This window comes from Buteo buteo, chromosome 20 (genome assembly GCF_964188355.1).
Source record: "Buteo buteo chromosome 20, bButBut1.hap1.1, whole genome shotgun sequence".
Taxonomy (NCBI): Eukaryota; Metazoa; Chordata; class Aves; order Accipitriformes; family Accipitridae; genus Buteo; species Buteo buteo.
This window is the reverse complement of record NC_134190.1, coordinates 26926103-26942700: the sequence shown is the minus strand read 5'-3', so window position 1 is coordinate 26942700 and position 16598 is coordinate 26926103. Positions and strand designations below refer to the sequence as shown.

General features: G+C 42.2%; 1 long non-coding RNA gene across 1 annotated transcript in view; it reads right to left on the bottom strand.

Moving 5' to 3' along the window:
- LOC142042293 (uncharacterized) overlaps positions 1-16301 on the bottom strand; it is a 28815-nt gene extending 12514 nt beyond the window's left edge. The window contains exons 1-2 of the long non-coding RNA XR_012653690.1: positions 16190-16301; positions 8833-8936 (exon numbers count right to left, since the gene is read on the bottom strand). This is a non-coding gene — a long non-coding RNA (uncharacterized LOC142042293). The remainder of the gene's footprint in view (positions 1-8832; positions 8937-16189) is intronic.
- Positions 16302-16598: the final 297 nt, after the last annotated feature.

The following is a 16598-nucleotide window of genomic DNA, read 5'->3' as shown; positions in this document are numbered from 1 at the left end:
TCAGTCATTTGTCCGTGATGCTTCCGCATGTCACATTCATTAATGCATTTCTCCTTTAACACATCTGTGAATTGCTATTATTCACTTGTTTATAGCTGGAGAAATGAGGTCCAAAAAGAGCAGGCGATCCACCTATAGCCACACAGAAAGTCTCTGCAGCGTGAACCTCAACCGTGGTCTCAAGCTAATGTGTTAATTAACTGCTGGGACATCCCAACTCACCACCCACCAGCACTGAAAACATGCTCTTACAATGGAAAGCCCAAGCTACTCTCTTCACAGACCTCAACCGAGCTGTCTGACAAATAGAATTTCTGTTCCACAATGAAATTCCGTCATTTTCAACTTTGAGTTTTTATATTACTGTTTAATACATAATACTACTCCTCTTGTTCTCCAGAGTGCGGTACAGTGGCTAGCGGTGTTCCCAGACCTCCCTCCGGTATACATCAGTAGCTGTGCGTTCAGCTAGGTTACATTAACCTTGGCTTAATCCATCACCATCACTTGGGTAACAGCACAGTTATTATCAAATACTCAGTGTGGTCTTCTTTCTCCTGGAAAGAGATTTTTACTTTCTTAGATGGCCCCTTGGCTGATATAATTCTATAGAGCCTGGAACAATATGTTCTTCGCTAAATTTGTTATACAATAACCTCAACTACATTGCATCAGATCAATGTCCAGTTTCCCTCATTTATGCCCCCAAAACAGTGCCTTTGGGTAAACTGTGTCTTTCATCATTCAGCGTTTGACAACGGCAACTTTATTCACCACACTGAGAAGGAAACATTTTGGTTACTCCGTATAGAACAAACATTCTAGAGAATTATTCCTAGATTAAGCATTAGGAAAGCTGGTAATGAAAGGTCTTGTTTCACTGGACAACTAATTACACTTGCTGGGGATGGCAGCTTAAAGAGTAATGTAAACAAACAGCGATGCAGCAATTCCCTTCAGGACACGCCATGTGCAATTCTGTAGTGAACAAAGTCAGCTGAGACCCTCTTGGCCAAAATGTCATTAGTGACATTAAGAAAATGCCAGCGCTTGCTGATTTATGCAAAGTCCAGGGACTCATCAGAACTTGAGAAAATGTTGCCTATAAATTTTAAGCTCACTAAAAATGCAGTTTCATATAGTTTTTGCAAGTATTTTTGTCATTCCCACACTTCAGCCTAAAACAAACAAAAAAATGTCATGATTTCTTACTTGATTCAGCCACTGAACTACAAATACAATTATTTACACTGGAACAGCAGACTTCATGCTGTAAGGGTGCTAGAAGATTAAAAAAATGACCTTTTTTAACAGTTTAAATCCCACGTGCCTCTACAGGGAGTATCTAATTACACCAATCTTTCTCGTTCACTCACAGTTTGCATGCACACACTTTAGCACCTTTTCTCCCTGCCCTTGGATGAATCCTGAATAGTTCAGACCACCAGCAGCCCCCAAATAATTTGTACAAGAAACATGTCATTATCCCTCTTTTGTGCCACTGAGGTCTGCGTCACTGGCAGAGCTGCAATACTCCGGCTAACTGCTATAAAGCTAGGTAGGGTTTTTATTCCTTAATTTTGGGTGGCCACAGTGCAGTACCTCTATCTGGGCCAGGTGTAGGATCCACCTAAAGCCGTCGGTGGAAAGTGGAGTCACACCTAGTCTCCACTGTCCTCACAAGACTCCACGGGCTGTGGCTGGAGCCCACGTAATTCTCTCAGGTGCAGACAGAGGTACCTCATGCCCTTGGGGGACACAGCAGAGCATCCCACCTCCCTCCCAGCTGCTGTTTCGGAATGGCAGGGGTATGCTGGGGGCCCCGTGTTGTATCTGACTACACGTCATCTCAGGTAAAAATCCTAGGCTTCATGCAACGTGGATGTGGGGAGATCATCGCCATTTAGATCACTGGCCTTCTCCTGTCCCAGTGTGAAATCTTTTACTGTAGACACGGCCTATGCTGTTTGCTTCCCTAAAGTTAAATAAAAAGTATCCCATCTGCTTCTGCTCTGTTGATCTTATCAATCATATATAGCCACAAAGTGATCTAGAAAGGTTTTTCACACCTATTGTTGGAGCTGGTTTGTGTGTGCTGTGTAGCAGTAGCAGAAATGCTGCCGATGCCCTACCCTCACTAAAACATGCCTATCTGCAATCAGAGAAAATTGAACCTCAAAGCAAATTTCCAAGTCTTTTTTTTACTCAACATTCGTTGTATTTCTTTTTGACTTCATGTCATGGCTTACTCCATTCTCCTCTACATCCAGATGATTCAGTTCTTCCCAGATTTCTTTACATGCCTCTAAATTGACCACTGGATGTCTGACCATACTGCTCCCACAGTTAACCACACCAGGGACTTGCTGGAGCATCTCTCAACCCCTGGCCTTCGCACTCGTTTCCTTTCTAAAAAAACCCAAAACAGAGTCGAGGAAAAAACTGGTGCATGGCTTAGCCCTGTACTGGAACAGATGGATCATGCACCCAGACCCAAAACTTCAGAACACTTCACCAGACTGAAACTCTCTGCTCTGGTTTTTGGAATGTTTTCCCCCATCAGGCACTAGAGCTGATATTGGAAGATCTTCTTTTAAGCAGAGAAGAGAGAACAGTTCCCTGCTTGGATACACTCCAAAGGTAAATTGCTTTATTCTCACCTATAAACCAGATCTTAAATGGGGATGGTCAAACAACTCTAAGGGCAATCCCTTCTTCTAGGGATCTCAGGCCAACATTAAGGTCCAGTGCACGAAGAACTGGGTACAACAGAGTAGCAACAGAGTAAGCAAACTCCATTTACAGCAGCCTTTCCAAGGAGCACGGTTTCTTCAAACAACTTCATAGCATCTAAATATTAAGAAGGCGCACAACGTAGCTACTCATACATAAATTAAAATAATTTGGAAGACTAGCACCACCAGCCCATATTTGTCTCGACAGTCTTGGGTTCATCTTGTCTGTTCCTGAATCATTTTTCTTTACATCACAAAATCTGGAATGACTGAACATCCTTGCAAAATCTGTGACTATTTCACTAGTTGCTACAGCTTTTCCTTATTTTCAAAAAAATGCCTTTTCTATTCAGCTTCTACAACTTTAAGCAGAGGAACTGCTCTTCTTTTCCTTTTCAATTTTCTTTGAATGTCATTTACCCATGATTCTGTTAGGAATAAAGCATAGTTAAATGAATTTCTTTTGTCTGTGGTTAATATAAGCAGAATTAATATAATTGAGATGGGAGTTCCAAATCCAACGTGCCTTTCAATGCCTTTCAATTATGTTTCATTAAAATTACCCTATGTCATTGGTAACAGTTATGTCAGGTGTATATGCCAAGGAGAGAAGCCAACTTCAAATGACAATTTTCTACCATACCAAAAACATAACATTTCTGTAACTACATTACTGAGCATCTATATTATTATTCATCAGATGCAAATTTCTTTATGTCATTCCAGAGTAACTAAATGCATTATTCCTTAACAAAACTCTCGGTTGCACCTCTCAGTTTGTGCACTATTTGCTTACATTGTTTTAAGTTACAATCAGTAACCCTCTACATCTTCGCATTCAAATGAGAGACTATTTTCGGGACACTGACAGGAATTGCACATCACTTAATTCTGCTCTAGTAATATTTGAATCATTTAGGGGAGTAGTCATCTTGACAAAAACTGTGCAAATCTGATCCAGTCATGGTGCGAGGAATTTCTTTCCAGAGATGTCAAAGCCATCAGAAGCTGTGTAATTAGCAGCATTGATAATTTTTTGATTTCATGTTGCTTACACTTTTATGAAAATCTTTGTAAGAGCTCTCCATAACCTGTTAACCAAAGTTGTAGACAATTAGATTGTATGCATGCAAAATGAGTTGTTCATTCTATTGTTTTCTCTGGTTTTATCACCTGAATCCTATTTCCTCTGAATCTTGTGATTTTCTAATTTTGTTTACTGCTATGGTAAATGTTCTCTTTTAATTACTTTCTCTCTACAAGGCACACAGACATCACTGAAAAGCTCAATACAGAGAAGCTTTGCAAGCTATTCTAAGAAAAAAACCCTGAAGAAGATCCGAAATCCAGTGAAGTCTGTGAAAAACCTCCCTCCCCCTGTCCTTTGGAATGGGTCCTAAATGAGGTGCTGCACTTTTGTGCCAGACTTCCCCTCGCCAAAGGAAAACAACAGTGACCTGCCTCCAGCTTTTGTTCCTTGCAGAAAGCACTGGAGAAGAGATGGTAACACCTCGGCTTCCCCCTCAAACACTCCAAATGATGAGCCCAACACGTTTATGCAGGAATGTACGTGAGCGCTTATACGCCAGCCCTGTTCTTAGAGACTCTCACTGTAGGAAAATGAGAAAATAAACTACTTAACTGTGCAAGTAATTTCAGCTGGAGCCGATTATCCATCTGCTAATACAGTGCAGCCTGGAAGCTTTGCCAATGACAGATTAAGGTCAAACGAATGATCATTCCTACGAGATACACTCCTCTTCCTAAACGTATTTTTCTTTCATTATGTTGCGAAATGCTGATCAAAGAGCCTATAATAATGTTATATAAATTTCTTGTAGTGAAGCTACAGCAAGTTTCTGGAATCACACAGGGGTCCAGACAAGCCAGGCAGTATGTTTAAGACAGAGACTCTGCTCTCAAGAGCTTACAGGCCAAAAAGGCAAACCACAGGAAAGAAAGTGCTACTATTTCATTTTACAGGGGCAGAACTAAAGCAGAGGGCTTGTGGGAATGGGGCAAGCAAGGTTTGCAGACACTGAAATAGCAGTGGCAACTTGAAAGCCTGCATCCAGTGACAGGGTGAGGCTGAAACTCCCCTGTGATATGCCTAAGAATATTTTCCCTGAACTTCAGTTTGTGCTGGCTTGTTTTTTGCAAAAGTACTTTTTCTAAAAGGCTTTTAAAGATCAGCTTGAGACAGCTTTGAAAACCCCAACCTGCATGGCTGTGCACACACACAGACACACACAAACTGCATGCAGCTGAAGAAAAGGTCTTAGCACAGAAAGCGTTAAGCAAACCGAGTGACAGGGACTGCTACTTCTGCAGCCCAAAATAAAAGATGTCAGAGACGGACAGGTGATCAGCAGTATTTAATTTTATGACTGGAAGGTTACACAAAGGTAATTGAGGCATGTTTCAGATTCAGACACAGGTCTTAAGTACTAAATAGGTAAGCCTCGTTCACTCAAGTGCATTGCTCAAGCATTTTAAGTCTTTGCACAAGCTGTCTTGTCTTTTACCACTACTCTGACCACGGGTAAATGCTCTTTCCTCAAAGCCAGCCACAGAATCTGTAAATTGAGGATTCTAACACTGACCTCTTTTTTTTTTTTTTTTGTGTAGAGCACTTTAATACCTACTGATGAGAAATGCTGCCTGGAAGCTGGGTACCGTTACGTAAACCGAGCATCCTCATGCCAGTAATCCGCAGATGTCTCACAAATTCTTGTGTAATGGACTGGCAGGCGTGGTGCGTACGTTGCCTCCTCTTGAAGAAGCTGCTTTGCGCAGAGGATAAGAGCCTACTTAGCCTGTCCGCAGTAGCTGAGCTCCGACGGTGCTCCATCTGTGCCGCACACGGCACAGGTAGGAAAAACAATAGCACGTCACTGCCTAATTAGGGACTGCAGCGCAATGCCAGGCACATGAGGAATCATGATTAAAACCGTTTCGAGCTATGCTTTTGAAGGGGCGGGGGGGCTGGTAAAAATAGGAGTTTGCTGAAAGTGAAGGCAGTTTGGCAGAAATTTGGATTTTTTTAAGGTAGTTCAGAAACTATTTTAGTTCCCATTTCTCCTCAACTTTCATATTTCCCGGTAAAAAAGGGAGAAAAAGGGAATAATAGGAGAAGTGAAGTAAAGTCTGACTTTTTAAAGAGACTGGTTCACTGTGAAACAAATTTTGTCACACACTAAAAAAAACTTTTTCAAAGGAGATGAAGCACAAAGAGACAGGGGTCATGAGCTTAGAGCACACTGCTGGAGGTGCTTAGGACCTGGATTTTGTCAGTGCATATAAGGCAAACAATTTAAATATATCTAGATACCTAACACACATGCCTAATTGCCTTCATCTTTCCCTTAAGAATTTCACAGGATGCTCGCTCTCTGCAGCATAGGTATGTTTCAGTTGCAGCAGTGAATGCTCAGTATTTTTGAAAAAATGGATCAAGGGCTTTGAAAAGAAGTAATCAAGACCCTCTGAAAACCAGGAACACACAGCTAGTGATCACTAGTCAGCTTGGTTCAAAGGGCTGAAAGACAACACTGCTGGGAAAAAGAATTCATCATAATATTTATGGAAAGTCAACTTTCAGAGAGGACACCAGAGTTTTTTAACATGCCAGAACAGCAGACTTGTCCTTTCTTTTTTTCCCTTCTTGAAAGTAGCAAATCAAATTAGGGTAAAAAAAAACCCAAAGTCATAAAAGTAACCTTCCTAAAACCTAAGAAATTTTGCCTGAGCATTTAAAACTTGATGATTTTTTAAGTAACAGAACAGGGTTCCTTATAATGGGCAAGTGTTAAGCTGTCTTCATTACCTCAGGAACCAAGAGGCCGAATCTCTGTTATGGAAGGCTTGATATTGATCTGAAACTGCAGAAACTTCTCCCTTCAAGTCCTGCGCAGATCTACAGCTAATGAAACCTGTTCCCCACTAATGAAAGGCTCATCATATGAAATCACTTTATTATGTCCTTGGGCCACACATGAAAAGCTTGCAATACAGGAACTGAAATTAAGGGTAGATGCAGAAGAGTAGCCAAGAACTTGTTGGGTTATAGATGTTGGACTGCCTATTATTTCTGAAGATTATTCTGCCTATATAGCAGAATAATGGGGCAATACAGTGTGGGAGTGCCTGTTGTACTACTAACCCATAAATATGTTCCTCACCAGAACTGTCAGCCAGGTGTACTTCCAAACCCCTGATTCCTAACCGCTGAATTTCAAAGTATGCAGAATTTTTACTAATTAGTAACTAACTTGTGAACTGTTGTGGTTTAACCCCAGCCAGCAACCAAGCACCACGCAGCCACTCACTCCCTCCTCCCAGTGGGACGGGGAGGAGAATTGAAAAACAGTAGTAAAGCTCGAGGGTTGACATAAGAATGGTTTAAGAACTAAAGTAAAATAAAATATAATAATAACAATATTAATAAATAATAATAATAATAATGGCAATACAACAAAAAAGAGAGAAATAAACCCCAAGAAAAGACAAGTGATGCACAACGCAATTGCTCACCACCCACTGAGCGATGCGGGAGCAGCAATCCGCCCCTCCCGGCCAACTCCCCCCAGTTTCTGTACTGGACATGAGGGTCTGTGGTATGGAATATCCCTTTGGCTGGTTCGGGTCAGCTCTCCTGGCCGTGCTCCTTCCCAGCTCCTTGTGCACCTGCTGCTGGCAGAGCACGGGAAACTGAAAAATCCTTAACTTAGGATAAACGCTACTTAGCAACAACTAAAACATCAGTGCCTTATCAACATTCTTCTCAGACTAACTCCAAAACACCCTGTACCAGCCACTAAGCAGAAAATTAACTCTATCCCAGCCAAAACCAGGACATGAAGTCACTGAGATACTATCACACTGTAACCTTCAGCAAGCACTGGCAAAGTGGGATCTGTATCCCAGATTGCAGCAGAATTAGCTCAGACAGGCTACAAATTTGGGGGCTATTCCCAATCTGTGCATCATTTTGTAGGAAATGTATCACAGTGGATTCACAGATTTCAAGGACCGTCACGGTGAAGCTTTCGAAGATCCTGTACTTGGCAACAGAAATCACCAGATCATCTTCAAAATCATCAGGTATTTAAAATAGCAGACTTATTATTCCTTTTACACACCTTTCTAGTTTAGAAATGTTATTTTGAGATAAGCAGGTGATTTCAGGAGCTGTGACTTTCAGCAAAAAATAGGAGCATCACGAGACCCCACTGGAAACCAAGACAGCTGGTTACGTAGGACCATGGCCTATTCCTATTATTCACAGGGATTTTTCCCACCGGTACATATCTCATTCTCAAAAGTTACTCCCAGTGGATCTCAAAGCTTTTCAAAGCCCATTAATGCATCTTTCAACATCAGCCTTTGCTAAAACCTCTGCTGTAACCCTCCAGTTGTGTCAGCAACCTCCCTGGCCACGTGGACCTGGGCAGTAATCCCTATTTTGGAGTCCCCAGCCTTGGGCACATTATTGGTATGGACACGCAGAAGGCAGTCCTCCTCATCCTCTCCAGAGGAATGAGGAACCTTTGCCGGCATCGCGCCTTGCTTCCCGACCGGACCAGAGGAGCACCACCAGAGAAATGTGCCCCTGCTCCACGTTAGCTCAAATGCTGTAATTTAGAAAGCACATATCTATTGACTTAACGAATGGTTAAAATTCATTTTCTCTCAAATCCCTGCTGACAGGGCAGGTGTACCCTGCTGATTAGCCCCTGCCTGGTGTGGGTTTGAGTTGTGGTACCAGGCTGGAGAGGTCTCGTTACTCAGCCCATCCCACCCGCTCGTCCTCCACCCCAGAGGAAGCAAACCCACCCGTTGCACGAAGCCGGGTGTTTCGTTGATAGGGGGTTCACACCATCCGTGCTGAGCTGACACAGCACCAGGCGGAAAGAGAAACACTACCCATCGCAGCACCGGTGCCGGCGCGCTTGGCACACACAGCCCAAAATGACTCACTCCGAAACATTGAAATGGGGAAATTATGTGTGAATGGAATTTGGCTCTCACAGCCCTCAGCTCCGTGTCTCTCACAACTCTGAAGTGTTTTAAAGTGTTATTAATGCATCTGCCTTACCTGCTAAGGGATTTGCTAGGCGGAGGTAAGCCCAACTGGGGTGAAGAGCACAGAGGATGCCACTAGAAGGAACCTTGAATCCCAGTAAACAGGTACTGCTGTCCCTGTGGAGAGAAGGAGGCTGTAAATAACCTGCTGAGGGGCCAGCCGGGTGACGCAGCTCTCGCCCTGGGTGCACGACGTGTCTGTCTCCTCTCAGTCCCCCTCACCAGGCTGAGCCCCAGCCCTCCTCCCCATCCCCGGAGGGACGGTGCTGGCCTCCCTCCTCGCTCTCCTGGCTGTGAAATCACCTGGAAAGCTCGCTCTGCTCGCTCGGCGAGCGTCGGGAGCCTTCTGACTGTGCCGTTCAGATTCTTAGGAATACCTTCTGTGGTATAAAACCAGTGACACCTGCTGAAAAGACACGTATGATCCAAGGTATACCCATTACCCAAGACTGCCCACTTTACACCGTTGCGTCTTGCTACAGAAGTTGTCCCAACGGCATCAGCAAAGGATTGGCTTCTCAGAAAGACAGTGGTGCTTCGCACGCATATAAACAATGTCTTACAATACAAGCCTCTAGTTAATTGTATGATTGCATACTCCGGTGAAAGGCCAGTTAACACCAGAAAAAACAGTTTTCTCAGGAAGAGGTGGGAGAGGAAGAACAAGAAATCCTCTGAGCATGATCCATTGCATATACAAGGAATCACATTTCCAAATATAGGGTCTTATTATTTTGATGCTGTAGGAAGAAACAAATGCAAACTCTGAAATCTTGTGCTGAAGCAACAAACTGGTCTTGGATCCACGTGGCCTTGCTGGAGACCACTTTGTTTCTCAGTATCCTGGTTTATATTTAAGAATGTAGAAGAAAGAGTTGGAGAAAAATCCAATATACTGCATATAATAACTGTGTTTGTCACAACGTGCCATTTATAGTATTTGCTGGCAGGCATTCATTATGTTCTGGAAAGAGAAATAGTTCCACGATGACCACTTGTAGCCCTGGATGGAGCTACACCATATGCATTTCTCCAATGGTCTCAGTGAGGAGCCATACCCTATTCCCCATCTGCCCAGCTATACAGATTTGGACAAGCCTTTTAAACCATGAGTCATTTATAGCATTTGAGTAGTGCCAAAATGAGACATCTGTATGTTTGACGTTATATTATACAATGCTCTACTGCATTTGAATAGTCTCTTAATTCAATTTCAGCACCTATAAAATGAGCATGGTATTCACCTTTACAACATGAGCTGAGAGGCTTTGCTGAAACTTGCCGCTCAATGCAAGTTATATTCTAAAGCACTCCGAAATTCTCACAGGAGGGCAGATAATAAAATGAGATGCTATATACGAATAAATTATGGCAGCAAAAACTTCTAGATTTCCCCTTTAATTTCTCTACTTGGTGAAGTTATTTCCGTTTCTGCTTTTGTATCACTGTTTCTCCGGTACTGGATTGCATTAGATAGTGGTGTCCAACCCCCAGTTTGAATTAGACGAAACTGAAATAGAAAGAGGATTAAAAACATAATATTTCAGAAATAGAAACTGGGTCACATATTACAGCTTTCTCTGGGGTTTGCCAGAAAAATTAGAATTAGGATGAATTCAGCACTGACTTCTTTACAGTTTACTGATGCGGGGCAACAGTAAGGATAGATGGACACCTATCTGTGGTACTTCCACGGCTTGAAGTCAAATGCCACCTGAACCTCTATAAAACTGTAATGTCCTTAGGTCCCAAACATCCCAGGGGTAGAGAGATGTACCATTGTTGTCACTCAGGAGCAAAACTTCAGGGATGGAAAGGCTTGAAGCTCCCACAGTCATGCAGGAAATCTGTAGAAGCGGAGCAAACTGATCTTAAGCTTCAGAAGTGCAAGGGTAGATGTGCTACATGCTTTCTCCGTATGGAATAGCATCAGCAGGCTTATTCATACCAGTATCAAACCAACCTATTTTTGGTTGCATAATTCGCCAATAAAGGAAGAGGAATAATTTTAGGAAAATGTGAAGCAAACGCATGGTTTATGCCCTGTATGTGGAAAGAAATTCCTTTAGGGAGGAACAAAAGATTTTGGTACAAAGATAACATTAACTATTTATTTTAGATACTCAACTGAGTGACGCATTTTTCACACAGGTATGTGGGGAGTTCTCTGCTACACTAGAGTTCAAAAATGAAATAACAGTTCACAAATAAATTCTCATGCACACTAATCCACACAAAAAACCGTGATCATCCAATAATTATAATCTAGTAATGGAATATATATGGGATTTTTTCCCCTAATCATTTTTATACATGTATTAATTTTTAGTATTGTGTTCTTTTGGTAAAAGATATCAAAATACAGGAAAAGAAAACTAAACTTTCCATTTGAGGAACACTTTGCTCTCCTACTCTCAATCTTTGTTAGCCTTTGCCTAATGAAAAAGAGAGCCATTGACATTTCAAACAATGACTGTTTCCACATTGTTATGTGCTTGTGTAGCATTTTAAGAAATAATATGCAAAGTAAAAATAAAAAAGTATTTTGAAGCGGAGATTTCTGTAATCCACTCTTCGGAGATAGCAGAGCCCTGGACAAAGATTTTATGCAAACTTCTGTTTTCCCCCAGTGTTTTAATAAAGCAACATCTGAACAATAACCATAAATTTTCGTCAGTTGCCTCCTGACAAATTCTCTAAGTCAGAAACGAAGAGAAATATGAAAACATAAGTTCCACGCTGGAGAATTCTTGAGAAGCCTCAAGGATCTTCACTGTCAACAGAGTCTACAGTAGCATATATTTGAAAAGAGCAGCTCTGTGGGAGGTCGAGCTCTATCCCTCTCTCCCCCCTTCACTTGCATTTGCTCCCCCACTGTCAGCCTTCTACCCACCACCTTCAAAAATATCAAAACAACATATAAAAGCACAACATGAGCATATTTGATGTGCCTTACCAATGCTAAAACAGTCATTCTTTACAGTCCTGAGGAAATAATCCAAAAAGAGTTCATTAAGTGGCTTCCAAACTTCCTCCTGTGAAGCTGAGCCCTGCCAACCAGTGCAGAGGTGGTAGGTGCACACCTTCCAGGTGCTCCTGGCAGTCAGGGAACTGCCCTACCTGCTCAGAACTAGCACAATTTACATCTGCCTGCTGCTAACCGCTGGCATCCTCTGGGAGCTCAGCACTGGCAGGGCTTGCAAGGTTCGGCTACAAGCTAAGCCAAGATCAGCTAGACCCAATACCGCGCCTTGAGGAAATAATCTTTTCCTAGACTAGGCCATGCTTTAGATTTCAAGTAGAAACAAAATACAGGTTCATATTAAAAGCAGAACACCAATTATTTTCAGTCATAGCTAGTAAATGAAATTAAATGAACTAGTATCAACTTTTTACACTTAACGTCCCTTCATTGTACGAACTGCACAGAGACACCAACGGGCTGGTATTACAGATACTTTAAACAACATTTAATCTGACTGAGCACCAGCTGGAAAATACCAGCAACTGAGAAAACACTAACATTTAGCAAGACAACTGCTAATATTTCTTATTCTCTGGCTCCACTCTCATCATTCAGCTCAAGCCTTTGGTTTCCAGGAAACATATTGCAACTTCCACCCGTAGCTCCTTAGCAGATGTTACTTCTCAGATCAAGCAGGATTTCACATCAAATCTTGGCCACAGCTTAGGAAAATGGAGGCTCCAACCCTGCTCCTTCCAAAGGACTTTGTAAGTGGGGTGGTCTTAGCCAGTTCTGCTGAATCTGTTTGTTTGTAAATGCTTCCCCCCGCCCCCCAAATCGGGTAAATAAGAAAACAAATGCTGTCTGTCTTTGGCTCTTTCTAATTGATGGGAAACGTTTCCTCAGTGATCTCTTCAACTTAATTCTTAATCTTTACCTGGAATGGCGTCTTCAAACATATCTCGCCAACAGTAAAGCACAAATACAGTACATCACCTGATGTCTTTTGGCTAGGTTAATTGTGCTTTTATGCCTCACAGCAGCTAGCCTGTTTACAGCCCTGCTACAGCCCTAGCAAAGCATCCAAATCAAAAGTACATTATCTGGCATAATAAACAAGGGGTTGGATTTGTTAGTCTGCCAGCCCTGCCAAGAACTCGGCAATTCCAGAAACCAGTTTGCTTACATCTGTGCCTAAATATTGTATTGAGACTGACTTCAAGCAGCCAGTTTTTGAAGCTGCAACCAGTCTCTTTTGAGGACCAATGCCAGGTGTGGAGGCAGTAATGCTGAAAATGCAAATTGCTATCAGTCTGTCCAGAAAAATCCAAAAGATGTTGTCAGTAAAAAGCAATACCCCATCCCTTCTAGTGCCTTGTTTCCCTCAGTGCCCATGTTTCCTCCACGGACCACCTGTTGGGACCCTTGGCACGGACCAGGTTAGTGTTGGGGTGATGCTGGCCTGGGTCACGCCACCAAACCCACTCCCCACATTGGCCTTTTGGGGGTTTCAGCTCCTCTCCCGTCAGTGAAGATGGGCAGATTGCTCAAGGGAGGTTTCCTTGTGCTCTGAATCCTTCCTTTGGTAGCTCTAGTGGAAGTGCTGTGAAAGAGAGGTCCCAGCATGCACAGAGACATCTTCTATGTGTCTCAAAAAAAAAAAAAAAAAAGAAAGAGCTTTTACAAGCTGTTCAACAGAGAAGGAAAGGAAGGGAGTGAGACAGCTCTTATGTTTAATAGCGTGGTGTTGCTACAACTGCTGGTGCTGGCAGGTGACAATACGCTGCTCCATCCTTTCATGTCCTCCCAGCATAAACCTACAAATCAATGGGCGAGAAGCCAAATGGCTGCAGAAAAACCTATCTATCTGAGGCGCAAGCGAGAATTTATAAAACCCTTGAATCACTGAAACTGCTTAAGTTGCCGATTTGTGAGAATACACTGGGAAGGTGCATAAACAGCCTTAATGTCTTACTGACAAATGCTACCTAAGCCTCAGGTTCTTGTCTGGTAGGTTTTTACAGGCAGATAAACTAAGGAAGAGAGAAATACCCTCAGAATTTCAAAGGTGAGTGCATAGATGTCAGATGGGTAAAAATAAAATATAAACAGACTTCTTGTTGATCAGAAATTTCAGATACCTAAACAACGTAAGCAACCAAAACTAAGTAGGTTTATTTTATTTTATTTTATTAAGGAAACCAGTGCTTTTGTTCTGACTAGATTTCATTTTTAAGAATACTGGCAATAAGTTTCAGTGTGTTGTGAATTTTTTCCTCAGGTTAAATCATTGAATGTGAGAAGGACACCTAACGCTCACTGAATCTTTATAGTAATTTTACTATTGCACATGAATCTCATTAAATCTCAGTCTCAGAACTGTTTATAAATGGAATGGCTTACAAACCTTAATGAGGCAAACTGGGGGCACCTGATGCTATAGTCATTCCAAAAATTGATTTCTTCAAGCAAAGCTTTGTCTGTGTAGGGTCAGGTGGGATCTCCTCTGGATATTTTAATTTCCTGCCTTGTTAATTCCCAGCAATAAATTTTGACGAGATACTGCTGATGATAATGACTAATAATTCTGGGCTATTTGCTTTAAGATGATAATGTTTATTTCTTTGTTTTTATTACAAAGTTTATAAATACCAGCATTTAACTTCAGTGATGTTAACTGGTATCTTTTCCAGATGAAAGGTTTGAGGCTGTCCTCTTACAAATGCCACAAAAACGGCTTTTTTTGATAATTTGATAATTTTTGATAATATTCTATGGCCTTTCTTCGCATTGTTTTAATTTGATTTCCACACTGAAGCACAAATGACAAGAAACCCTGTTTGCCACATACAAACTGTGTCACTGAAAGAACCAAGAAACCAGGCATAATCTGTTTTAAATCCATAACCGTGCCCAAGCAGACTAGCCTTGGTGGGAGCCTCTATGCTGAACAGATAAATGGCTGCAGCACCATCTTAGGGAACCACGTCACAGTTTATGTCCAATTAGCTGCACCTTTCTGTGGTAGCTTATTGTCAAGCTGCATGGAGATCAAATAATTTGAACTACAGTCTCAAGAGCAGTTGTAAAAGTGAAAAATTCAATGGCAAACACAGTGTCTGCTCTGTACTAGCCTGACAACTTGCTTTGAAAGCTCAAGCAATATAGCACTATTCTTTCAGAGAAAGGATGAAAGTGTCAGGCTCAGGCAAAAGAAAACAGTTTCCATCTCTGAGGTCTCCACAGAATCACTACAGCTGTGGGAGCAAACTGATTCATTTCTCCCCCATTAATAAGCTGATAAGGTAAACACTGAACACAGGAAAAAACAGGATGAATTTTCATGATCAAAGATTTTTTTCCTATATTGAAATAACTGTTGTTTCCTTCTAATTAGAATTAGGGGTTTTCAGGGGTTTTTTTGCTATTCAAAGTTACTCTGCCTGCATCTTTGTTAACATATCTAATATTAAAAAAAAAATAAAATCCAGTAAATAAAGTAAATCTCTATTCTTGTCAAATTATTTTATAAGACAGAAGCAAAACAAGTATACCTGGTGAATCGGTTCTTACAGGCGAGCTGAATCTTTATCCTCCTCCACCCCCCAATTTTTGCTCCCCTCTAGTTAGAATTAGTTTTTTTTATTTTTCTGCTATTCAAAGTTACTACAAGCCAAAAGACTTCCTGAGCTATTACAATGAGTTCAGGCTGAGAACAACGCAAATGCTCCCCACCAGCTGCAGGGTCTCAAGGAAAAATGAAGTTCTTCCAAAATACAAGTGCTACCCTAAGAAACAGCATCTGTTGAGCAGACCATTGGCCGCACTAACTGAGTAGGAAACAAAAAGTTAACTGAATGAGCCCTTAGGCTTTGTGAATGCAAATATTTAAGAAATTGATAGGCAATAAGAGTAAAAAGTTAATCCTTTGGAGCTCTCATGCTGCGATTAAAGCCAGCTCTGAAGCATTCGATTTGGGAACAGACACATACAGCAGTGTCAGAGTAAGGGCCTCTCTTTACAAAAGGCAAGAAGTGGAGACCGGCAGCATCAGTGTGAACGTGTCTGGTAATATACGTCAGCTATGATCTCAGAGGTGCCTGGAGGTGAGAGAGTAGTTTAATCCCCTTTCTTCCCAGTTTAGCTTCTTTGCAGAAGCAGCCAATCAGGGAGCTATTTATTACTAATTCTGATTTCAGATATCCTTCTGCTGGGTGCTGGGCTAACCCCACCAGTTAGAGATCAGCAAGAAGCCACTGGGCTTTCTATCACCGGTGACGTCTGGTTCACAAGGCGTTTTCTTGAAGGACTGTAAGCACCTGCTCCTCGGGCCCCTTTACTCACAGTTACATTTTACTTTCTGCTCCTTTTAATGTAAAAAAGGGTCTATTGTACTCTGCCTTACCTGATGCAGAAATACCAGCTCGTTTCTCTCCCGTCAGACAGACAGGGACCTGGAGCCTGGACGTTCACCTGCTGAAGCACATCACAGATGTGAGGTTCGCTCCAAAACGCTGTTGAAAAAAACAGAGAGTCCGTTTTGTCGGCCGAAGGGCTTCCCCCACCGTTTCCCTGCCCGTGGACGGTGCTAATCCGTGGCGCTTGAAAGGGAAAAAGGTTTCAGAAGCGCCGTGACGGAGCAGGAGCTCGATTTACGCGCGCGTTATTCCTCTCAACCCCATCTCCAAAGGCCCCCCATAAAAAGCACGTGTGCCTGACACCTCTGCAGCTGGCAGACTGCAGATTTAAATGACTGGCTTGCTCTGAGGCTCTCCCTCGAAGCACAGAAGTGCTGCACCATCACTTCTTCCCTC